Here is a 27,196-nt window from a genome sequence, read left to right as displayed (position 1 = left end):
ATTCACTAGAGGGAGATCGCATTCTTTTTCCTCATTCCAGACGGTCCTGAAGTGGAAATACTGCTGATGTCACGGACTTTTCTCCACCTTTTTAAGGTATGAAGTTACGTTTTCGTAGTGAATGGACTTCAAACAATAGTAGACATTCTTTACCTTGGGGAAATACTAACGGAGTTCATGAAGCTTACGCTGAGTTTTAATGGATGTACAAACAGAGAATGGATGTTGGCTACTTAGCCGCTAGCTGTAGCAAAATAGGCTAGCTTACTGAGCTGAGACAGAAATTAATGCTAGCTCACTGAGCATATTTAGCCATTTTAAGACCACAGTAGATCCACGTGAAATATGCATGATGTCTCGTAGAGCAGCTGAGGTAAACGTAAAACAGTATTCATTCTTGGTGTTATTGGTAATGCTCTTTTAGTGTAATAGCTTGCGGTTTACTTGTTCCGCAACATGTAAACCGCAATAGTGTTGCGGAACATGTAAACCGTTTATAGTTTAGTGCTAACTGCCGAGTTTAATTACGGAGCGCATGCATGGGGAAATGCGTCGTAGCTATTCCTACCTTACTGGGCCACTGCAGCCATTTTGTTTCACAGTGGGTCCACGTGAAATGCACGTGATGTCACCCCAGCACAGTTTATAGGGTCCTTTTTAATGTTCTGGGTGCTAATGCTCATTTACAGTAATAACTTGCAGTGTATATATTAATTGATGTAATGCACGTGTTTTTGTTGATTTCTTTTGTCACTTGGGACATTGTGAAGAAATATATAGGCTATTTTAGTAACTAAGGTGATACAAGAGGAGAAGTATGAAATAATTAAATTAAAGGTAATAAATTAATTAATAATAATAATTAAATTAAACTAAAGGTCCTGATGAGGAAACACTGCTGGTGTAGATTCCAATCTTTCGACCCCTTTTTCAAGGGGTAGAACACAGAGTAGCTGAGTCGCCTCACAGCAAGCAGGTATCAAGTTTGAATCCTGGCTAAGCGCCTTTCTGAATGAAGTTTGCGTGTTCTCCTCATGTCTGCATGGATTTCCTCTGGGTACTCTGGTTTCCTCCCACGGTTCAGAGACATGCAGGTTAGGTTAACTGGAGAGTTTTAATTGTCCTTGGTGTGTATTGCTGCCTTTCACCCAATGTCTGCCCCCCCATGATCCTAACCAGGAGTAAGCAGTTTAGAAAAAGGATGGATGGGTGGATTAGGCTAAGCAATGCATAGTAGGATATCCTAAAATCCAATCAGCTAGTTAGCTAGTTCCAGTGTACAGTGGCTGTATTAGATGCACAATGACTCATTCCTTGTAAAAATTTGCATGCAAATTTGAGGGATTATCAAAATTGCCAATAAAATGGGCAACTTGAAAATAACACAGACACTGCCATAAATATCCAACTGTAGATTTTATGCAGCTTTTCATTTATCCACTTCAGAATTATTTGGCTTGTGACAGCAACTCATATTCGCCTGTGACCTGAAATCGAAAAAAGAATAATCAGGATGGCCTTTGCAACACGTGGACTGTAGTCCTGATACTTCTCAGATTAGGGAGCTTCCACTCCTAGTCTGCGAGTAATGTTTCATAAAAAGAGTCATCCATATTCTTTTTGGAGGCTGTCAATCGTGAGGAGTCAGAGTCATTCAACAGCAAAATGGGGGATAAGGAAAGGTTGGGATTTCTCTTGAAGATCAAGGCTGCGTGAAATTGGTTTATTAGTACCACTGTCTGATGAAAGATTTTCAACTGGTTCTCTCGTTCATACCATTATCCCCCCATTCACCCTTGGTACACTGGAACAACTCAAGAGCAAGAGTTCTCTGGTATAAGGCTAGAGAACATTCTGTCTAACCTCAGAGTGCCTTGATATAACTATGTTTTTTGTTTTTGTCTGTTGCAGCAGAATCCTACACGGTAACACTTTAGGTTAGAGGCCATTCATGTGTGTGTAATACATACATAAATATATTATTTGCCACTATTATAAGTTTATTAAACGGATACATTTAAAAAGATATTAATGAATGTGATAAAATGTGTTATGAAGAAGAAAGCCAAGGTGAACACACTTGGGAAAATCTCATAAGGTTAATTTAAATATTGATATACTGATGTGGAAGTACATGTTTAAAATTGCAACATTGCATACTGTAACCTTGTCTTAACAGAACCTTGTTTCTCAAACAGAAAATATGGGCCTTATGACAGTATTTATGAATACTGGATTTAAAACGTTTTAAACTCAAATGTTTGCATACATTTCTTAGATAATGGGACCATATTGTTTTCATTATATGGAATTGGTGTCCATTCGAGGCATTCATACTAAAAAAGGATACATAATAGAGAATTAATACAGACATTTTTTTTTTCTTCTGGGAAAAAAAACAAAATCTGCAGAGGTGCTGAAGGTAACATTGCTGGGTTGAGTAGCTGCATTCAACAGTGCAGCAGCACCTTCAGCTAAAATGGAGGGAACTGTGTATAAAAGGGGCTGTAATTTCTACCTGAAAATACCCTTGAATTAAAGATGACAGCCTGCACTTAAAGCTCGTACTCAATGTTTTATATCAAAACAATGTGCTGGATTACAGAGCCAACACAACAAAAAGCAGCTGCCTCTCAAACAGAAGGCAGAATTTCAAGGCAGCATTTTCACTATTCTCACAATTTTGCACATATATTTTTTGTAGGCATGTCCCAAACCAGAATCATCAAACCATGTGTCTTTTTAATGTGCCTTATTTCAGTTAAATTTGAAGGCAGCGTAGAAATATCCATTATCAGACAGGATATCCCATGGATCTCTGCGGTTACCTCAAGCTTCTTCCATTAAAATAATGGTGGCTGAAAACAGCAGTTACAATAGTAGCAGATGGGTGTGTAAACAGTGAACTCAATAATTTGTTGTGGTTATATTTTAAAAAATACATTTTAATTAATTAATACACTGTAATAATGTATGTCAAGTTTCAAGCCTAGATGAGCTTTCCATAAGCTACCTGGCTAACTGCTCGTATTACTTTTCTGTGACGTCATTCTGCTTTCAAAGTGCATCCGAAATGTGTTGCCTTGTTAAAATGCTGACTTCAGACTGAGCTGACTTTGTAGGCAGTGAGGCATCTGCCTTCCATTTGAGATGCAGAAGCTAAATAATTTAATTGAATAAGAAGCAGTCAATTAAACTAATGAACTGAAATCATACACTCTTTATTGAATGTGGGCTCACTGCTTCAGAGTCACAAAACAGAACTGAAGACATTGACAAACAAGATGCTGATTTGAGATTACCAGAAAACGGAGAGAGACTGATGAGCCATATTTGTATATGTGTGTCTGTATATATAGCCTATATATATATATATATATATAGCCTATATATATATATGTATGTGTGTATGTATGTATGTATGTATATATATATATATATGTATTGAAATTGAAAAGGGAAAATAAACAGAAAACTAGTATTGAACTCCCCTATGTTTTCACTTTAAGCATTTACTTTGATTATGGTGTAATTTTTCTTCTTCGGTTGCTGTAGATTAAACCATAAAAAACAATGCAAGGTGCACAATGGTGAAGCACTGCAATAATAAACTCATTATTGAAAATGGCATTGTGCCTTTTCTTCTCTCTTTGTAATTGTTTCTTTAAAAGCAAATCAAAACATGAAATAGCATACTAAAAATAGCATACTTATTTTATTTTTTTTGCAATTAAAATAATCCATGTAAATATTTTGGTCAGTAAATATATTGGGACATTTTATATGTTTACCTGCCTTTTTCAGGAAAACCAAAAGGTTTGAAAGGAAAATTTCAGGCCAAGGTAAGAACTATTCTAAATGCTAATTCCTGAAATGCTTAAATGCTAAAACTGCTTTCAAACAGTTAAGGAAGATGCACACTGTTTAAACACTCCTTGTTTCAAAGTGATCCCATTGGACAGGGCCACTATATACTATTACGGATACACGTGTGAAATCAAATACAGGCACGGGCGAAGACAGAACTGCAGTATGTAAATTATTGCATTTCTTGTGCACAGTGCAGAGTGCTTGCTGTTCAGTTTTCTGGATATTTACTGCATTCTAAAATAACCTCGCTGAGAAATATAGTCCTGTCTTCTTTGCTTTAAAAACAAAAAAAAACTTTCACCCTTTGCTATGTTTTGAGATTGTAAATTCCACCGTTGCCATAGCAAAGTGAATAAGCAATTAATGCATTCGTTAAAATACATTTTGAACCCGACTGTATTATAAAATGAATTTTATTCTGCTGATCCTTTTTATTCATCCATTCCTTTAGTTATTTATTTAAGAACATTGAGCACTTCTCACTTCTTCCTGTAGAAAAGTCTGGTAAAATACAATTTACACCTGCAAAAGCTAAACGCTGCATAATCAGCAGCAAAACTACTACTATTCACCAGGCCACAAAGTCTACAGTTGGACGAGAACTGTGGCAAATTCAAAGCTGTGTAAGGTTAATAATCATGATCCAACCTTTTCCCCCTGTCCTGGTCTCCCAATTATGAAATGGTTGCTTGTTATCGCTTCGCTTCCCATCAGCCATCCAATGGTACAGTGCTAGAAATGGCCTTCCTTGGTGAAATTGCTGTTGAAAGAGATCTGCGGCTCATCTCCGTGGTGTTCACGGCAAGCGACCAGGCTCCGTTTTTGAATCTCCATTCCTGGTTTTGGTGAGAGACGTTGCTTGCCAGCACCAGTACAATCGGCTCCAGGATAGGTGTTTCAGCCACCTGTTTCAATGCAAGTCAGTGGTAACAATATGGACAGAATAGGCCTTTTTTTCTAACAAGAAAATGTAGTCACAATAGGTGTTTTTTTTCTTTGTCTAATCTCTCCTCGTTTTTCTATTTAAGTTATTGTTGTTTGGATAATATTTTACTATTTTGTGTGGGATAGTTTGCATCACTGCCTTGTCACTGTACCTCACGCGCTCAGAGGAGGAACTGGACTCGGCCAGACTTCATGCCCCTGTAAGGGTCCCCCTTTTTCTCTACTGAACGGTCTTTGGCTCCAGTTTTTACAACATGGTGGTGCCCAAAAACTGCACTCCCGCCATTTAAAAGCTTTTGGCTTTTCACCATGCCCGTGGAAAGCCAATGGGTGATGTTGCAGTGTGGCTTGATCCGTATTTTTTTCTACAGGGTATGCTTCACACCCTGCCTTTGGTCGCCTTCAGCTACTATCGGGGGAACAGGGATCTGTAGTGTATGAGATCGAGCTTGGTGTCACGGGGGAGTCACGGAGGGTCGTCATTACATTACACTTTTAACCTGATGTAATTGTGGTGGTAACAGCGCTGTTCTCTTAAGCTCTGAAACACTGTGTGTCAACCAAGCTTGTGAGTTGCAGGCTTGAAAAAGAGGGCTTAATGGAGAGTTACGAGCTCAAGAAGAAAACCCAGAGGGCACTTATTAACTTCAGTATGCACAAAGGCAGAGTTCTGTAGTCAGTAGCCAGCAGAAAATTGGGTTCTCTAACCTGATAAAGTGGTCTGTGGCTAGTAGAGAAACTGGATTTAGAGGAGAGCACGTGCTTGTCTGCTCTGCCCTGAACTAACAACATTTAGGTTTCAGCATTGTCACGGAGTGGGCCTTTCAATACCCAAACCTGGGTTAATAAAACAACTAGCACCCCTTAATATTCCCCCAGTTATATTATGCATTATGTATTTTCCAGTGATGTTCAACTGCCCTGTGTAAAAAAAAAAAAAAAACCTTGAGTCCAAAGTTTATAAATGGGTCAGAAGGCAGTTTTTCGCGGAGCGCGAGTTCTCCAGCCCTCCGGCGGCCTGGACGGCTGAGCCGCGTCTGGCACGGAGCGCCGCGCCCTTCTGAACAAGTGAAGCAGGCATAAGCCGAGTGACAAAAGGCCCAGATAAGGCGCAAAGCGCTAAACTAAGCCCTTAAGCTGGCCCCCTTGCTGTGACTCAGCTCGGCCTCGCTAAGCGCTAAAGGTCACCGCTCCCAGGTCTTTCTTCTCTCCCTGTCACCGCGCCGCGTTGGGTTCCTCTACCCCCTTGTGCCCCACGCCCGCCCCCCACGCCCCCTCCGCGCAGGGGCCATGCGCTCCACGCGCGGCCATTCCAAACAGCGGGGGCCCTGTCCGCGTGTATTCTTTAGCTCCGGGCTCCGTCTCGAAAAGGTGCATTGACGTCCTTTGCTTTTTTTTTCTCCCCTGAATGGCCTGTTTTGTGTTGTCGGAGCTCTTGCGGGTGGATATGTGAAGACGGCCGCCCACGCGTTCGCTTTGCTTTCAGGGGGAAAAAAGACTTTCATGGATCATGTTGATCCTTTGACTGGTTCTTCCAACATGTGAGAAGATAATGGTTGAAGAAGGAACAAACTCCCCACAGAGACCCAGCAAAATAAAAGTTTGCGTATTGAAATTTTTTAGACGTAACGGGAAGTGTTTTGAAGGACAAAAACATTTCGTCCTCAGTTGCAGTGAAAATGTTTTCTGACTGCCCCTTGTAGGTTTCAACATAGTACAATATGTGCTTCTTCAGATTAAAGCCAGAGACACGTGAACCTAAGAGAGGACAAAAATGAATTTCCGGGTCTTAGGAGGTTATATATGCGTTGGAAGAGAAACATTCAAATGGTGGAAACATCTGTGCGGTGCAAACCACACCAGAGACACTCATGCACCGCAAATAAACAAGGAACATGACTATTACAATACTGCAGTTACAATAGAAGAATCATTAATGCAACATGCTTCAGGCACATCATCGGGGGGAGAATGATTGCAGCATTTGAACTCAAAAGTACCATGTCGCTGTTATTTCATTGCCTGCCTTGATGTAATTATGCTAGTTACATAAGCGACACACTTCAACAATCTGAATATTCTGGATGCTGATAAACATGTGCTCTCATACCCGGAATGTCTTGATTAACTTCATTGTGCATGAATTCGATTTTTGTTTATACCCGAAGCCAACGGAAAATCTATTTTGGCTTCATTACTTTATTTACGGCATTCTCCTTGTTCTCCCGCATTGCCCCTTTGACTAGCCTTGTTTGCCAGCTTGTACTACAGTATACCATAGCAGATATAAAGCCTATGCATGCACACACGTACACAACACACCACACGCATATAGCATATACATTACATAGGTCTGTAGCTCAGCTGTCTGCTTATATTACTCATTGCCTGCAAGAGAAGTGCAGGTCATAACCCTCTGGGTGATTTACAAAGCAACACAAAGACGAACAATGGCCAGTTTTCTGTAACGGCTAAAAATACTGTAGTGCCATTATATAGCCAGCATTGTGCAGGAGAGCGTTTTTATCTGTGCAGTATGTGCTAGTCACTCGAGTTTTAAGTGTAGACTTTTCTCAGCAATGCCAAATTGAGTGATGCTTGGTTGCACGGTAACAAAACAAAGTTGCAGTCACCTGATTTCAGCCAGCCACTTACATCTGTGGATATCATCTGAGATTTTACTCAAGGCCAGGGAGCAGTATGCATTTGTGTGTACATGTCAATGCAGACTGCGGCCTGGGCTCTTCCACTACATGTATTCAATTCATATTTATAATATGCACAGCTGGTGCAGCACGAAAGATCCTTTTCTTAAATATTAGGTTTGAAAACATTTTTAATCGTATTCCGATCAATCCCTACTCACATAGTCTCGTATGTACCAAGCTAATCTAACATAACTGTTACCATTGTGAGATATGTTACAGTATTAATCTTGTTTATTTTAATTCAGTGTTTGATGCACAGGGTTTCAAGTTTGCGGACCAAACTCTTTCCTTACCATCCAGGAATTTGTTTCTCTGCAGGCTTTATTTGCCTGCCTCTGCTGCTCAGTACACTGCCTCACACTGCAGCCAGCAGGGTGCTTTACCTACAGCTGGGTTTACTGTTCTTATCTATAAGTAAAACCCACACTGTGCTGAGAGAACGATATATTACACCAGCCTTTTTTCTTCCCTTTAAACATACTTAGAGCAGGCTCGTGCGGGGGAAGGGGTGTTGCAGGTGCCTGAGCACCTGCCCATTTTGCCCCATGTGCCTGATGTGTTCCTTTGATTTGATTTTTTTTAAATGAATATTTCTATTGTCAATAATTTTCATTAATTTTGGTAAAATATATTTCTGTACGATAACCTTTTTTTTCAGTTTTTGTCCGTTTGTGTACCCTTTTCCCCACTTCGAGCACCTGCCCATCAAATGGCCTCTGCTCGACCCTAACATAGAGAGTTCAGCGGTCGCAAAAGTCAACAAACTGTGGCCTAAATTCCATTGACATTTCTCGTTTTAATGACCTTGGTGTTTTATGAACATATTTAGCAACATACCCAGTAAAATGTCAAGTGTTCCAACTCTTAACAGATAGCATTTGGTTCCACGTTCCAGAGTGGAACCAAATGCTGTCTGTTAAGAGTTGAAATTAACACCATTGAAGTTCAGTTAAGACCGTAACTTTTACTGTGTAGAAGTACATAGGAACAGTCCAAGGGATTCAATTCTGAGAGAAAATGCACCAGGTAGGACCTTAGAGTAGCACTGAATGAAGCCCTCAGCCTTCAATTTCTCCCATTTAATATAAAACAAAACAAAATACCTTTTTGTGTTCTTCCAAGGTAATTGAATTGAGTGGAAGAAAAGTCACTGGAAATAAAACAGTTATGTATTTTCCTTGAACTATGACACATTTGATTCCTTTAGTGTGAAGCATTTCTTTTCTTTAATCAGGATTTCTCAGCAGCAGCACAACGTCATATTTCTATCCAGTTCATGATAATATATAATATTTTAAAAGAAGATAGCACATAAAGAGAACTTAATTAATATGACAGTCTTGTGTGATTTCAGTTTTAACTCTCTTCATGGAGAAAGACTGGCTTCAGACAATATATTACCGTAGACGCTTAAAATTTGAGAGAATCGCACATACGGTATTGCACAGATAAAAAGCTCTACTGCGCACCACTGCCTATAAATCCCTAATCAGCCTCTTGGCCCCGCCTTTTTGGCACGCGCGGGGTTGCAAGCTGCTGAGGCTGTTTCTGGCAGACAGATGTGTGCCACCCGCGCTCTTCAGTGGAATCTACCTTTCTGCGCCGTGCGTGTGACAGGAGGGGCAGGGGAGGCTTCCAACATCTTCGGGATCAGAGTAATGAGGACCCGGGGGAACCCGTCGAAACGCACGCGGGGGGCCGCGGCGCTGGCGGGCGGCCCGTCAATCACTGAGCCACGGCGGGAAGTCAGTCACCTGCAAGCTGTCGCCACCTTGCTGGCACGGCGAACGGCGGGACGTCTCCCTAACAAGGGGCGGCGGTTAATGGCGCACAAAATGTAAAAAAAAAAAAAAAATGCTAGGCCCGCGTCTACTGATTATTCTCACTGTGCCCCTCACCCTGGGCGCACAGACGTGAGCACCTACACGCGAGCCTGAATCCTCTATGCAGCAAGTAGACCACATAAAAAGTGCAGCAGGTTAAGAGCATGACTGTTGTTTGCTTGCCTGTGTTCTCATGTGCCTATGTTTAGTTTGTTGTTATTGATGTATTTTTGTGCTTTTGACATGTTTTTATCTTCTAGCCCGCCTCCCCTGTCCTTAAGTGGCTTTTGTCGCTAGCCAGGCCGCCATTGTGAATAACAATTTGTTCTTAATGACTTGCCTGGTGAAATAAAGGTGAAATAAAAAAAATAAAAAGTATGTAGGTTATAAGCTGGAAGTTTGATGAGCATTTAATTGAGGATTTGAGAACATCAATAGCTTGTTGAAGTGTGTGTGTGGGGGGGACTTCATTTTTTTTTTTAATTTATGAGAGAATTTTGGTGGTTCATGTAAGTCTTAGTGTATATCGGAAGATATTTGTTCTTTTAGAAAGTTTTACAAGGGCTTCCCCAGAGAAACACGTTCTGTTTCTGGAATTAGAAGTGATGAAGATCTGCAGCTGAGGTTGGATTGTGTCATGGTGCTATCATATGTCAGGGAATTTTTTTAAAGCCAATTAGTCTGTCTCTCACAGCTAGTGAATGGAGCGGCATGTCTGGCTTATTTAAACTGATATCTGTTTAATTGATCGGTTAGCTAAACATGAACATTGATCTGGTGGTGACATATAAGAGAGTTTGTCCTCCTCCGTTTCCTTTTATTTTTCCCTGAAAAGAATTTGCTCTTCACTATACACTTTAATGCTGTCAAGCTCAATTCTTCTAAATCTGATAATTTATAAAGTCATTTATAATATTGTTGTAGATGCCAGTAGAAAACCTCCAGATTTTCATTTAAAAATGAAATGTTAATAAAGATAAAATTCCCACATACACGCACACCCACACTATGGTTTGGATTAATATGGGAAAACATTTGAAAATCTACTTTCAGTTCTCTCAGGTGACATTAGCTCATGAATAAGATAAGTCTCCAGGTCTTTGAAAAAGGCTCTTGCAATTTGCATTTAAATTCAGCCATTGTTTTGATGTACATTTCTTCCTTTCAGGGTTCAGAGGCTACATGTTTGCCGAACTCATTTCTCTCCGGAGATTGCACCGCACGCACACCTTCACCTTTTTGCTGTAGAATTAGTTGTGAATGCTTGGGAAACCGTTGTATTGCAGCTAGTTGCAGCTGGTTTCACCGCAATCAGTTTGAACTTGGCTTTGTTGTAAAGTATGAAGCATATTTATCAGTGCAAAATGAAGAGCTCATGTAGCTGACTCGGCTTTGTTGTAAAGCGTGAAGCATATTTGTCAGTGCAAAATGAAGGGGAGAAGAGCTCGTGTAGCCGACGTTCACACAGAAAAGTATGATAGTCGTGTTTGAGTTTTGCACTTACGGGAAACCTAATCTCACCAGTGGACGAGTTCACAAAAAAAAAAAAAAAAAAACAGTCTCCTCTCCATGAGACAGCGTAACTAATTGCGGTCATTAACGGGACTCTGAAAGTGGTACTCTATTGCATTTTGCATTACTTCTCGGGGCCGAGGTCAGGGCCGTTGGCTTCATTGAAAAGCGCTTGATGCATTGTGGGAGAGGGGAGCTTACGCTGCACTCTTTACCCTGGCTGAACTGTGAAAGCCATTGTGGCTCATTACACCCCGTCGATTCCGTTCCGTGGCTCACGCTTGAACGCGGCTTGCTGATGTCTCATTTTTCACCCTGGTCACTCATGAGGAGCTCTGAAGAACTGGCTCACTTTGTTTATCTAACAAGAACCGAGGACTTTCCATGAAACCTCTTACCCTTTTTTATCTTCGAAGGTAGAATCCAATTCTGACCTATTTCTTTCAAATGTGGGATACACGATGAATTTCATGTAGTCCATGATGGCTCGAGAAAGGAGTTATCACCCATTTTTTTCCCAAATTACAACTCCAACCAGGAAACTACTGCTGCTCCCTGTAGGGCAGCTGCCTCCAGTTTTCATTGGTATGCTCAGGATTCATTACCATGCTTAAACATTTAATAGTTTATTGGTTTAAAAATTATGCAACCTAGAATTACTGACAGCTGTGAAACACAAATCATTTGCTATAATTATAGGGCCAGAATTAAGCTTCATAGAGCATGTCACAGAAAAAGCACTGGAATTTATAAGTGGATGAAAGAACTAATGCCATATGCAATGGAGCAATAGATGAAGCCTGTCATACATGTATAATCAGTAGCAGACTGTGGGGTCAGAGACAGTGCCGTCACACTAACAACCCACCATCCACCCACCCACTCGCAACCGAGCTCAACCTTTGTAGTGTATACGCAATGAATAAGCTGGATAGATCTCAATATAACAAGTCTCATTCTTTTGGCTTACCAAAGAATTGCAGTGGTTACACTAGCCCATGGCATACTTTGGAATGCAGGGCTTTTCAAAATCTTCATTTTACACTAATTCAGTAAAGTTCTGATGAAAAATAAACATTTTATGCTTAATTTACCAACTAATAACCAGAATAATAACGCAATAAATGTATGGCGTTTTTAGTTTTGTTATAACACTTGTAACAGAAATGGGATGACATACTCACATGTAAATGTTCATTTCAAGAGTTTTGAATAAATTACAAATTATGTCACTTAGCAGATGCTCAAAGGAGTGAATTTCATATGGTAAGCATACATCGCAAATTCTAGAGACACACAAAGTTCATATGAGCGCCACCGACAAGGTGCATGTTTCAAGACCTACAAGATAGTGTGAGAAGGGTTTGTTTTTTATTTTTATTTGGTTTTTAGATGTCATTGGAAGACAGCCAGTGAATCTGCCTTCTTGGTTGATTGGTGAAGGTCATTCCACCATCAGGGGATGAAGGCAGTTGAGAAGAGTCGAGGCTATGAAGGAGCGGCTGCTAGATTCTCATAGAGACGGGTTTGCCAGCTGGCTAGAGGATGGCGAAATGGAGAGGTCTGGTTGGAGTGTCCGGCGTAATTATTGTCTAAAGTTAGAAACGGGCAGAGCCGTTCACAGCTTGGTCTGCCAGGGTGAAAGATTTCAATTTAATGGTGGAAGCCTCCGGAAGTCATTGAAGGCTATTCAACAGTGCCCGTGGCCATGTGAGAGTTTAGGCAGGTGTGAGCCCAGGTGGACAGCGGCATTCTGGGTTTGCTGCGTTGGCTTGATGGCACAGGAGGGACACAGACTCTCGCAAGAGCAGCGGCTGTCTGTGCTGGTTGAAATAGAGCAGTTGATAAGAGAGGAGGAGTCAGCTCAGGTAAAGCACAGTGGCAATTCAAACCCAGTGTAAACAAATGGCCATGTAAGCTTTTCTGACAACATGTTATTGTCATTATAAGAGGTTTATCTCTGCAGTGTTTATCACTGCTGTGCCACCTGCCTCATGCCACCCGCCATATTACAGCTATTAACTTGTCTTGCCAGTCTACCCAATCATGGTTGCAGCTACATAAGCATTCTTAAAATCTTCCTTAAATCCTCTGCAAGTTGTCGTCCATTGCAGAAGCTGAATTGAGAGCATGAAATAAATCTCGATGGGCTTTTCATTCAGTCGTATTTCCATAGTTTTCTCCAAATAAACATTTTGGTATCACACTATATTTCTCACAACGGTTCAGTTAAGTTAGATTGTACCAACCCTGCAGCTGCTGCGGCCTTGTGATACGGCTCGGAAGGGTTTCTCTGCAGGAAAACCAAAAATAAATGATTGTCCTGGCAGAGATATAATTAATCTTGTCAATCCGGTTGTCTCCCGTTTGATTGTTTCTCTGGGATATGTGACTTATGCTGTCTTTGTTGGCCTCCGATGAACTTCCGATGAGCCATACATTTAGTGCATCCTCACCTCTGATGGCCTGTGGACCTCACCACATTTCCAAACGTTTGAAAATGTGCGAGTTAATTATCACCACCCGAAATAAACCTCTGGGTTCATCTTCAGGTGAAAAAAGGCAGCGGTTCAAGGCATTCACGTTACAAAATAGTTGAATACACGCCTCATGTAAAAGCACTGCTAGACTTTTGAGCAGAATAACCACTTAGTGAGGTGGCTGTGTTCTTTGCTTCTTTAAAAGAAATGACAAAAAATTTTACATCAGTCATTTGTAATCATTTTTCAAATGAGAACTGACCACATTTCATGGCCAGACACCATGGACAATCCTCTTCATTCCAGGAACTGCATGGCCTAAAGCTCTTCCATGCTGTTTATCAGCGCAGGTGCTCAAATGTGGTCGTTTTCATGGTAACGCTTCCAACCCTCAACCAAGCATTGGACAGATAAAGGAGTGCTGTAATTGAGTACTCAACAGCAAATTGCCAAATTGTTTTTCACCACCATGAAATTTAATTACACTGTTTTTGATTTGTACCCCCCCCCCCCCCCACATACTCTCTAGTGCATTTTTTCATCACATGGAGTGGTGAAATCTATGAGAGCAGTTTCTTCTTGATTTAATATTTTAGACTTTAAACCGGCTCTGAATGTGCCCTTTTCTACATCCAAGAAATTTGAGGCTTGGGAGAAACGTACTCCGCTTTTCAGCATGACGCGACTCAATCGACAGGCCGCCTCCATCCTACCATGAGACCTGCACAGGGTTAAGTGTTAGGCTAAGGATATCACAGACCTGTTGATCTCAGGCCTTTCCCAGCCGGATGTCTCCCATCATCCGGGTTTCACCGTTCCGGGATGTAGGGCTTGCGACCCGTCACCTGGCAATTAGTCTGAATTGAAATAATCTCTGTTCGCTTTGTGATAATCTAAAGCTCTCGGGGAAAAGCTCACGGAATCCATTTACGGCACTGCCCTCCGTGTCATCCGTTTGCCGCCGTGACCGTCCCTGTTCTCCCGACTTCATTAGCGCTAAACGGAAAATTAGCGGCCCACACCACCGGTTCATTTTCAGTTGATGCGTTCACGCTTGCCCTGGGGGACCAGCCTGGCTGCCTGGAATACAGGGCGCAAGCTAATGCAGCCGGTTCCCAAGCCGTATTGGCTAGTGAGATTGGACCTCATATCCAATCAGACCTCCCCCCCCCCCCCCCAGTGACCACAGAGGATCAGAGATTCCTGTCATGGCTGCAGTCAGGGACCCCGTTCTTTTCTCTTCTGCTTGTCTGAGATCTGGACTCGCCTGGGTTGTGTACTCTACGCATATGTGCAGTCAGCGTAAAGTGTGTGGTGTATTTCAGGTGGTGGTTTTCCTGTGTATGAACTTTGTCATACTTTTGGAACGATCACGTGTGAACATGGTATTTGAAACCGTTCCACGACCAGTGGGCCTTTCCTCCTCAGCTTGAATTCAAGTGACATGATTTTTCTCAAAATAACAAAATAGCATATACTGGTGTTTGCTTGGAGACCAAAGTAAGTCACAAAGTTGACCCTGTGTTTTGACCCATTTTGTGAACTGACTGGAGAAAATAATAGACAGCACAATCTCACATTTTTAACAAAGATTGTTCCTGTCAATCATAAATGAAAAACACTACTATTAAATGTGATTTCTTGCAATAATGCATTTTCCGGTCGGTCCTATCTGGTCTTGATAACAAAAATAAATACATTTCTGTAAATGCAGGCATCCTTTTTACATTCCAGAAACAGATCTCCCAAAGGTCAATTAACTATAATGATACAGTAATGGAGTTTACCAGAAACCGCACTGATTCAGGTTAGTTCAGTGGTCTCACTAATGTTCTGTATAAATAGATGCCATTTATTCTTGTTCTTCCCATTAAACGTGGCATGGACTGCAGGAGACATATCAGTCCAGATTCAAACGCCATGCCTTACCGTCAGTCGGCAGCGATTTAATCATATGTTCTCATCTGTTCTTATTTCAGGCTGTACTAGGCACTGTTATCAACTGTGAAATCGCAATGTCCAAATAATCAGTTCATTGCCCTATTATTCCATTCACCATCATTTCCTGGAGGCAAAGGGTAGGTTAATAAGTTCTAATAAACAAAGAAACACATAATAGAAGAGACTGAGGCTGCAAAATGTATGTAAAATTTACCACAAATGTTCATTCTCCACACTCACCTTGCACAGCAGAAATTCCTTTGCTTGGAACGAACAATTTGTTTTTGTTCAAACTGATTTATTGTTTTAAGCTCTGTAACAGGATAACTGGTTGAACAATAAGTTTTGTGGAGCTAATCAAATCAAATTATAAAAATGTTCTTTAACAAAAATATTTGAGTCAGTGGTGGCTCATATTAGATATTTTTCATTAATTCAAGCGCACATTCAACAAGATCTGAACTGTTTTTGAAAAACAAAACTACAATGAATCACTTTCTGACAAACAGTTTTTGTATGGATAGTTGTCTCTGTTAAACAAGTAAGCACAAGTAAGTTTGCAAAGATTATGCTGTTTCCCTAAGATATTTAAACTGCAGTTGTATAATGTGTGCACAAGCTTTTAACTCTTAACTCACTGAATACATGGAATCTTCTTCTATAGAGTGGTAACTGAAGGTCTGGCCTATTTGATGTCTCTCCGCTCCTCTTATCCTTTATGTTGCAGTCACGTGTCCTTTCTTTTCTTCTCCCCACCCCACCCATAAATCATAATGTATGTTTTATATCTAATAATTCAATAAAAATTGAACAGGTAGGTAATGTTTCTCTTCTAATCTGTTTGGGAAACATGACCCAACTGGTAGACAGATCCATATGCTTGTCGCCATGTGCATATTTAATGAACATTAATACTTAGGAATAATAATTAGCACCAGTATCATACCTCAGTACCCTTCAGCCATTTCTCTCAGCTCTTTGTCACTTAGAAGTGAACTTTTAGTCTACCAAATTTTAGTAAAAGTGGTAAATAGATAGATCATCATAGTTTGGCTTACGGTATTATTTTAAAGAATTAAAATACCCCACCCAGGGAGATAAGTGGAACGCAGTGTTTCAAGATAAATGGGCAAGGTTAGAGGGGAGCTCAGTGGGTTTCCCCACCTATTTTTCCCCAATTTAGTATTACCAGCCAATTACAGTATCAGCAGCACATTAAGCTGGTAGCATTGAAGTCAAAGACCATGCATCCCTTACGGAAATACAATATACTGAAAATATATTATAATCTATTATAACATTAGATCATAGTGATGAGAAATGGCCATTCAGCTCAAGTACCCTTGCCCTTTACCTACAAACTAGAATCTGTCTTGCACTCATCATTTACCTACACACTAGTGAGTATCTAGTACTGCACTACAAGTGTGGACACCCCTAGGATCTCTGCCTCTACTGCATGACCTGGCAAGTTGTTCCACACATTGACAGCTCTATGTGTCAAGATATACCGACTGATATTTGTGTAGATATAGGCTATATTTTTGGCATTTAATACATGGGTGAATATAATCTTTAAAAAAAACTATACACACCGCTGTGTATATACTATATTATATATTTATGTATTGTCTAAAAAAGGGATGTTTATGATACATTATATAGCAGTATATTCCATTTCTGTTAGGGAAGCCAGGGGCACGATATTGCAGGATAGCCATGGCAGACGGAGAAGAGAGCACGTTTCAATGCACACCTTTGGCACTCTCGTGAATTGTTGGGAGGAACTAATGCAGCAATACCCTAAAGACTCAGGTTTCTGACTGCCTTTATCCCACCTCACCTTCGACAGCCGAAGCCAATTTTCTCCCACCAGTGCTGCCTCCCAGTCTTAGTTAGCTAATGACATGGCAAAGGATCAAACCTACGTCCACAATATAGGGCCCAGCCTGCACTCATGGCCAGTACCTTACCAACCGGGCCAAGCAGGTGCCTTAAAGTTATAGGGTTTGATCAATGTTAATAAATCATTCATTCATTCTGCAGCAATAAGGGAGTGTTAGCTAATGGCTGAATAACCATTTCACCTGTGTCCAGAGATGTGGAAAATGGGGAATTTTTTTCCACAAAAAAAAGAGAGGGTTGAAGTGTGAATACTTATTTCCATGAGAAATACATATAAAATATTTAACGAGCAACCCTGCTTATAGAAACCTCTATGTCAGCTTATGCTCATCCTCTAACAATACAGAGCATTGTGATTTTTTATTATAGGGAGAGTGTGGATTGGCATGGACAGGGACGGGAGGGACAGGGGGGGACGGGGGGGGGGGAGGGTTTACAACTTTAAGGACCCTGACTGACAGCGGCCCCCAAAAAGTATTAGAACATTTATTGGGATGATGGGGCCCAATCAGAGATCTTTTCATGGGGCCCACAATCCCTGGGACCCCTGTCTACTGTTACAGCCCATCCAGCCCCCCTGAACAGGGCTTACTAACCATGGGATTTATTTCCTCACGTTCCATTAATTACGGATTTTTATTACAGTATTAATCGCACCAGATTGGAATTTCACTGGAAGGTAAGGCCTGCGATTTACAATTTAGCGATTTAGCGGACACTTTTACAAACTTGCAAAAAGTGCATTTCTCGTGGTAATCTATTGGTTTCCACAAATTTGTGAACTGCTCACGCATCTAGAGTCTCTTCAGCCTCTGTGAGAGGATGGTTTATGTTCATTAAGCCCAGGGTGGAAAACATTGCAGGGTGAAGTGTGCTCCCTTCTCTTTACTTGGAGCTGTTTGGTTTTTCCATGGCTGAAATTGAAGAGGAGTGCCAAATTATGGCCCATAAACAAATGGCTGTTTGTTGAAGAGCATGCTGTTGAAATACAGGAAGTCTGAGAGTAAATAACTACATCTAGGCAGATAAAAACACATAGAGCACATAAAACCATAAAATTAATAATTGGTTCACTTACTTTTGTCTAAGAGTTACAACTCTAAAATATTACCAGTGCTAAAGTTTAACACTGTTTTAGCAACTAAACGCTTATGGAAAGGAAAATTACATTTAATGACCACAATTTACAAATGAGGAAGTGCTGCAGAGTTGGGGCACCCATTGTTGTTTGATTATTCTTTCATGCTAAGTGCACTTTTTTTCTCAATCGCTGGATCACAACAGAGCAAATCAGTTTACATGACACCCTTTGCTGTCATTGGGGGATGAATGCGATGGAGAGATGTCGGGAGGCGGGGGGGGGTTGTTAGGGTTAGGGTTGGGGGGGCGAGCCTGTTGTCTTTCTGGGCACTCTGCAGTGTGGAGTGAAATAAATGAAAACTTGATAAGCAGGAAATAAGCTCCAAATTTGCTCTAGAGCCCCACTGTGGCAGCAAGAAACCCAGGGCGCTGTTAATCTTTTTTCCCTCCTTCCCCCTGACACATTGCCCAAAACAGTGGAACCAAACAGATTGTTTGGAAGTAATTTCTCTATATTTTCTCCCTCAGCCTTCAGGACTCTTTCTGATCTCCGAAATATCAGTGTGACCTCAACGGATGCCTGGAACATGAACTGTTTGGCAAGTCATTTTTGTTATTGCTGAACGTGCCAAATTGCATCTGAGAAAAAAAAAAAAAACTAACGCTGGCATTTAATTACGAGTCAAAGGTAAGGAAAAATGTTGTCTGTATCCATGTCCTAAGCTTCATTGGGAACAGAAAATAGAAATGCAATCCAGGACCTCTTTTTATGGAAACGTCGGCGCTCGGAGGGATCCGCTGTCAGAGAAACTGATGCAAATTAGGTCCAGGATGCATTGCATAAGCTTGCATTTCACAAAGCTGATGTCTTTGCCTCAGTTTCCCAACCCAGAATCCGCTCCCTACAGCAGTCGTGTGTTCAGATACCGAATGTACTGAATGGCAGGAATGTACTACGGGAAAAGCAACGGGGCTGACCGGGACCATTACCAGGGGCTTGGGAATTGTGTAAACAGGAGTGTACACAAAGGCTGCTGGTTTTTAAATGTCCCAATCTTGTACCAGAGTAGTACTCCCGAGACATCAAAGTGTACGTTGTCATGATGAAATGGAAGTGAAAGTAGGTCATTTTCATTTGCTCTTGAAAAATTCAGCCACAACATGCCACACGGTATTACATATTCATGTCAAAATATATGCAGAATATCTCACATTGGGTTTAAAAAAAAAAAATTATTATTTTATAATGGAACTTAAAGAAGATTGCAGAAAATAATGATGCATTGTGTCTTGGTGTGAACACAATTGCCTGCATAAAAGGAAATATATTTTTGTTAAAAAAAAATGTAAAAAATAGGGAAATGTTCAGATACAAACATCCATTCCGACATGCTCTTCTGCGCGGGCACACACACACAAAGATTTCACCAGGAAGTAATTTGATGGAACATCTCCATACTATTTCTGTCTATAGGATTTAACTATTCTCATTTCTTTTTTCTCTTCAACCATTTCATTATGCTAATCCTTTTCAGGCAAAAAGAGATCAAAATAAAATGGCACAACCTCTACATATGGGAAATATATCAATATACTTAAATCCGCAAAAGGATTGGTGGAAATTGATGAACTTGTCTTGGGATTGCACTGTCCAATTCCCTGTGAAATAAATGGAATAGATTATCCCCCCCCCCCACTCTTCTGCACACCTGTACATAATCTGTTTCTCCCCATATCTCCCAAGAAATACTAAACACAGCTGCTTTTCCCTCACCATGGAAACCAGCACTTTGCTCAACAGGCACACACTCAAACTCAAGGAAGGCTGCTAGCAAGCTGTTGGAAATTCAAATTAGTAATTTCATAACTTGAGACCACTGACGATTGATTCGTTGTTACTTTTATAGTAGACTACCATTCTTCTGCAGGCCATGTATGAATTGTAAGAAACATTTGCAATAGAAACAGTTTTTTTTTTCTTCTTTATGCTGCAAAATTCATTTGCAACACAAACATGATCACCATCTGAAAATGCATGTCAATGTCCATTTTTGATGGATGTATTACAAAAATAACTTCCCAAACCACAAATACTATGCGCAGTGTTCAGCTGTGATATGTCTCAGTGCTGTTTCCCCACCTCTTTTAGGTGTATGCATAAGGGGATTCAAGTTTTTCATTAATATTATGGGCTCTATTCTCCAGCCAGCCCATGGCATGTTGCTAATTGGAGAAGTGATATTTCCGTCATGGATTTTCCAACGGCACGTTCTGGACAGAATGATACTGTAGCATGTCTTTGGATATGGGAGGATCCTGGAGCACTCCGAGGAAACCCACAAAGACACAAGGGCAACATGCAAACTCCACACAGGAATGCTACGGTCGGATTTGAACCCAGGACCTTCCTGCTGTAAGTAGATAGTGCCATACACCGCACCATGATTAAGCAGTTGGTAGTTTAGTTCAGTTTAGTTAGCAATTTTAGACACTACCATGTCATTATTACAGTGACGGTACACACTTGCACGATAGCAATACAAAATTGTGTGAATGGCACAATAGTGGACAATCGAAATTGGCAGTACGCCAGGGCATTCTGTACCCCGCTTTTAAAGGGAATGAAAAGAGGTTGTTTGGCCCTGAGTGAATTCGGCTGCAACGCACCCACTGTTAATATATTCATAATTTTCGACCTGCGCCGTGCGCTCCTCACCTCTACTCAGGACAATACCAACATTCACTTACCACACTCAGTGTTTCCGTCTGCCCTGGGACATCGATTTCAGACAATAGAGCCCTATGAGACCGTCTTCAGGAACACATTGTGTGAGAAAGAAAGGAGAACAGTTACGGAAATTACTCTAGTGTTCCCCTCTGGTTCATTCTTCTGCTCCGCGGTAATGTGTCAGTGGGCATCAAGATAAAGTCCCAGCAACAGGGTGAAGGCTGTATAATTCCGTAAATCCAAAACATATTGAGCCCTGGAAGCACACACACACAAAGACACACACACACATATTGAACAGTAGAACGATGGTGAAGCAGGATGTCTATATCCTGTTGTTTGGCTGGGTAGACGGAAGGAATGGATTCACATGCACACCAATGCAAAATTTCACACAGACATGGGAATTGTTCTGTTTATGTGAAACCTGTGGCATCACAAAGACATAATTTCATCCTTGCGAGGCTCAAGAGCTGCTGCTTTTAAAGCTGTGTTTCTAGCTGTCTCTGGTTTACACCTGCATTACCTGGTGAGTTAACTACTTCTTAAATAATGGCTTAATTGAGATCCATCCCTCCATCCATTATCTGTATCCACTTATTCCTGGACAGGGCCGCAGGGGGGTGCTGGAGCCTATCCCTGCGTGCATTGGGCAAGAGGCAGGAATGCACCCTGGACAGGTTTCCAATCTATCGCAGTAATTAAGATCTAGTGGGGGGGGAAAAAACAGCAGACCATTATGTTGTCTGATTGAAATTCCTCCTTTCTGGATTAAAGAAAAGGTGTTTACTTGTGGCCCTCGATCTGACGGCTGATGAACACAACAGATCATGTTCCCATTCTCTCAATGGGTTGGAATGGGGAATTGTACAAGATGGAGATCTAATGGAGAACAGGCTTCTTCTGTGGACACATCTCACTTTCAATGAAATGAGAACCACAAGACTGCTCAACTAATTACATTGCATTCCATTTATTTGACAGATGCTTTTATCCAAAGTGACATACAATAAGTGCACACTTTTTGTTTTATTTTATATATTTTATATTATTTATTCACCTTTTATATAAATTAACATCTCCGTATTGCTTCGGCTCACTGGACCACTAATTTATTATGATTGATACAGGGTTGTGTAAACTGGCATTAAAGAATGAGGGTTCTGTCTTATTGAGTTTTGCAGTTTTAGTTCATCATGGTTTTTCTTTCATAAATATTTTATGTCTCATGATAGGCGACTCAAGTATTACTGATTACCTCTAAACCATGTTTCTTTCATTGCATTGCTGATAAACCTATGAATGGGCATGGCAGTGAAACATGCTTTGTTTGTTTCAGTATACCTGTGGGAACTACGCAGTGTTGTTTGCTTAGTAAAGCAAAAAATAAAATAACAAATCTGGAATTAATGCCATGTACTGGCATAAGCGAATCATCAGGGAACAAGTAATGTACAAACAAAGTGGTCTTGTTACCTCCAAGCAAACAAACAGGTGTTCATGGAGACACTGAATGAGACGAGGCAAATATGTTCACCAAACCAAAGTAGTTTTTCTCTGTTTCTTCTCGCTTGAGCACACACACACACGTGCGCACACACACACACACGTGCACAATAAATCTGGATTTGAACCAGGCATCCCCTTTCATTGAAACAATAACCGCCTTGGCCCCTCTCCGTCTCCAGCCTCTGCCAAGCCCAGGGCCAATGTTAAATCAACACAAGGATTAAATACAATTACAGGACCGACAGAAAGAGCAGTAAACGGGTAAAAGTGGACAAACGGTGGGACAGGGCCGCCATAATCCCAACCTAACCCTTCGCTTACCGATTGCCTTTTTTTTTTTTGCCACGACTTGCCTGCAGGCTTCATTTTTCTCTTGAAGGGGAGCAATAAACGAGGAGCAGCAGCAGCGGTGTTATTGCCAGCCAAAGCACATATTCAAAAGCCTTGCAGCCTTGGGATCTCTCTCTCTCTCTCAAGCCTGATTTTTTTTAAGCGCAAGAAATTCTACCCAGAGGTTTGAGGCCACCGTATGCAACCCAGTAATTGCTTGCACAACAGACGCATACGGGCCGCTGCTGCATGAATATCAAACATCAGGCGAGTTCTCCCAGACAAAGTGGACGAAATTATCCATTAGGGAGGAAACACAGGCATGACTCTGCACTCGCAGAGGAGACGGCAACATTTCTGGCATGCGGAGCTACTGTGTGAAATGGTGGTACTCATCTTTCGGTGAATAAGCCTAATTAAATGATGCCGCTGAAAATAGAATATGGCGTACATGTGTCTGGTCCTCTATTGTGGACCATTTGTGTCACGTCACGGATTAGCACTTGTTATAAACTATTGTGCACAGATATAGCTTGTCTGGAATCCAGGGGAGCACCTTTGTATGTCAGGGTAAAATAAATTTATTCTAAGTGTGTTCCAGTGCCCACTAGCCACAGGTTAAATTTTACAGATAAATATTGAACTGAAAAGCAAAAACTACATTATTAAATTTTCATTCTGTTTTAAAGTTATATCATGAATGGTATTTTGTAAACTCAGTCCAAGAATCGACACTGGGAAACAAACCAACGGGTGACAGCTAAACCAGTATTTCTGGAAGAGGAAGAGGCCCAATTTACCTTATGGTAACAAAAAAATGTGAGGATATATATTTTTTTTTTAATGTATTTGGTGCTTTTCAAGGTGAATCTGGCTGACTATTTTTATGCTGAGCATTACCGCCCTAGATCCAAAACAGAAACGATCGCCTTTTGCTTATCGAGGGCATCATACAGCAAAGGAATGCAGGACACACTGACTCTGAAACACCGGGAGAGAGCGGTGGGGCGTAGCCTTGGCAACATTTCCATTGATACTGCCGGACGGCGCCAGAGCTGGAGTGGGAGGATAATAGCAAAGTGTTGGTTTGTCCGGCAGGGGCCACGGTGATAACCCTCCCGGTGGCCAGTGGCCTTATCGTCCAAAGCACCTTTATCGTTCTACAGCGCCAGACAGATAATGAAGAGCAAGCCGTGGAGGCCAGAGACGCGTGTCATCGCGCCGGGCCCGCCCGAATCCCAGGCATAAATAAAGCAGAGGCGAATAATTATAGCCGTGCCCCGTCGGTTTCCTCACTCCTTCGCAATTACCGCGAGTTTTCTAAAGGTCAGCCGGGATGAAGTAATTAGCAGCCTCCGTGAAATAATCGCACCGCCTTCGCTCCCGTAATAAGGCCCGTGAAAACCCGGACCTCTCCTCTCCTTCCTCCCGGTTGTTTTGTCGCCAAAACAATGCCGCTCGTCTTTCATCGGTACAAATTATCACCGTACCCCGTCGACTTTAAGCTGTGATTTCCCTTCATTTTACGGCGAGCGTTTAATGGATGTTCCCCGATCAGCATTGGCTGGAACCGCTGCGCATGTAGACCCATGGCCCCGTTCTTTATCCAGGCGTATCTTGCACCCCGCCATGACTGGTGGTGGGAGCATCTGCAAGTACAAAAACCACCATGTGTGAATCCACCCCAGCTGTGGCAACAGGAAAGATAAGCTACACGTAGCGTTGCAAATCTGTGTGTTTATTGTATCATTTTCACAGTCTCCCAGCCAAGTTTTCAGATTAGCCATGGATTAATGTTTCCTGCAATTTTAATGAAGGGGAAGCACAACAAAGGTAATTGATGCTGATCTTGAACAGCAGTATCGCATGTGACTTCGAATGATTGCAGCTCGAATTCAGGGGTGAGTAATGATGATGTCCTTTTTGGGGTTTTGATATATTCTTAAAGAGATCTGGCCTTTGAAGTGCTGTATGGACCAAATAGCTTCTTCTGGCTGAGTCAATGTCTCACCTCACCATCTGCTTGAAAAACTGCATGACACTAGCTTTTTACCATAATGGAGGAAAATCTGCCTTACTTAACAAACATATTTCCTGCCAATTTTATGGTAGATTCTACATACTGTAAAAATTTTGTCTCTTTTCTTCCACTGGGAAAATTTTCTCATCAGTTCAGAAACTGTGTAGGAATGAATGAAGATGTTGAATAATGCAAACTCAGAAACTTTCAGTAGACTGTGGATTATACATTAGTCACACCGCTGCTGAATTACACATTTGAACATTTTCACTTTCCCCCTCCAAAATTAGCATCTGCACAATGAAGCTTTTCCCAGATTCTACTATCAGAGGACTAGAGTTTTGTCACCCTAAATATGGTAGCATGTGCCTGGGACTACAACTGCCAATCTATACTTTAGGATTGTGATGTCACACTTGACCAATAAGTGAGTGTGTTATCAGTACGGCCTATGCAAACTGACCAATAGGAATGCATTTGGAATGGGCTTCCTGCTACAACTGAGACACTTAAGCCCAGATCCTTTACAAGACCAACCATAAAATAGCTCTTTATTTCACTTGCTCTTCATCTTTACTGTAGCATACCAGTCAATGGCTGAAACAAGACAAGAAAACATATTGCCAAATTAGTTAACCAGCAAGTTGTAACTTGTACACCAAAAACCTTTTTTTGGTAACTCATGGCTCACTTGACTTTAGACGCAGTTTCAATCAACAAGTGTCCATAACATTGACTTAAAAATCAATGGCAGTGGTTACGGAAGCACTTCGTGCAAATGGCAAGTTCATTTTGGTTCGTTAGCCCTTGCCAAACTGTGTTTATGATGTTACACGTTGACTGGCCAGTTGCTGGGTACAGGACATAGTTTCAGATGAGAAAGCAAAAGCAACTTAATTATATTTTTCACCAGGTTTCTTCAAGGTCAACTCACAGCTGAGAGACAGCAGGACCCAGCCCTGTGATTCTACAGTACGTAGGGAAACAAAAGCTGCCCATGCCTTTGATGACCTGGAGACTGAAGATTCGCTTCAACAATTTTCTGGACAATTTGAGAATCAACAGCACATTATAATTTAGGCCTTTTGTGCTTAAAGTGGACAGTGTAGATTCAACTCTAACCGTTTATTTGTGTGTAGATGGGGTCAAATAAACCGTATCAGGAAAAATAAACCGTGCTCTCCAGTGAAGCATGACTTCTGTCGCAGGATGTGTTCTAAATAATTTTTTTGTGTTTACAAATCATGACGTCGAATTATTCGAATAAGTTGGGCTCTACTGGGGAAATGGATTGACATTTTAGACATTGGTCACCTCCTCTATTATTTTTTAGGTGCCAATATCATTTTTTTTTTTTTTTTTGCCCCGTGACACAAGGTAATTCACCCCACCTTTAAGGTTGGTGACTCATAAAAACGAAATCACGCTTAAATAGTAAACACCATAACAACGATGACATTAAAGGTTTTCCCAGATGGCGAAAGCAGCGTTTTAATGAAGGGCCACGGCAGGCCGAAGCAACCGCCACAAACCAGAGCCAAACAATGAATTAATCAAGTTAATTGCATCCCGGACAAATGCGCTGGAAATGTATGATAAAGGCGATAAATGACTTGTGGAGCAACGCAACGTGTTCATTAGCCGGGAAAGAGGACGCGAAACTGTGAGGCAGGCACGTGGAGGCCCCGGTTCCCCGCGTGCGCGGTACGTCCCGACAGCGCGGCGGAAGCACAGCTGCGGCGTGTCGCGCGGGCGAACTTAATTACCTCTCCTCAGAGGTGACGGTCGCCCCCGGATGGACAAACAGACGCGGACCGCGGGGTTCGTCCGTGTCGGCGACGGAAGGAGGGAAAGAAAATATAAAACTCCTAGAGGTCCTTTACACAGACCCTCTATTTATCATCCCACACAGCTCCGGGCTCTCGCGTGTCCTTTTCAATTAACCCCCGGGCCACGGCTCAAACCAAACAACTGGCGGGGGTGCGCCCGGGCCGGCCCCAGCCGTTAGGTAGCCCGGGATGTGGTGATTAGCCCCTTCCGGATGATGGATGGACTGGAGCGAGCTGGCGAGGTGTCAATATGCACAGATGCGGAGGAGGAGTCCGTGGGAGGCCCGGGCCACACCGTCGGACCTTCCGCACGCGCGCGCGGTAGCCGGCTGACTGCGAGGATGAGCGGACGCTTCGCTTCCCCCAGATATGTCGGGGCATCGCTGTGATTGGCCGGCGGCCAGCCGAACGGCTACAGTAGTGCGCTGCGTAGGCCCATGTGCCTCCTGTAAACGCTTGTGCATTTGTGTAAAATGAACTGGAATTTCAGACAACCAATAAATATTTTCATGACAA

General features: G+C 41.8%; 1 long non-coding RNA gene across 1 annotated transcript; it reads left to right on the top strand.

Annotated features, from left to right (window-relative positions):
* On the top strand, positions 1-27,196 carry LOC135256381 (uncharacterized). The gene is made up of 4 exons (XR_010330421.1): positions 1-96; positions 18,793-18,952; positions 20,470-20,677; positions 25,765-27,196. It is a non-coding gene; the product is annotated as an uncharacterized LOC135256381 (long non-coding RNA).

The sequence above is a fragment of the Anguilla rostrata genome, chromosome 6 (assembly GCF_018555375.3).
Source record: "Anguilla rostrata isolate EN2019 chromosome 6, ASM1855537v3, whole genome shotgun sequence".
NCBI lineage: Eukaryota > Metazoa > Chordata > Actinopteri > Anguilliformes > Anguillidae > Anguilla > Anguilla rostrata.
This window is presented reverse-complemented; position numbering and strand designations above follow the sequence as displayed.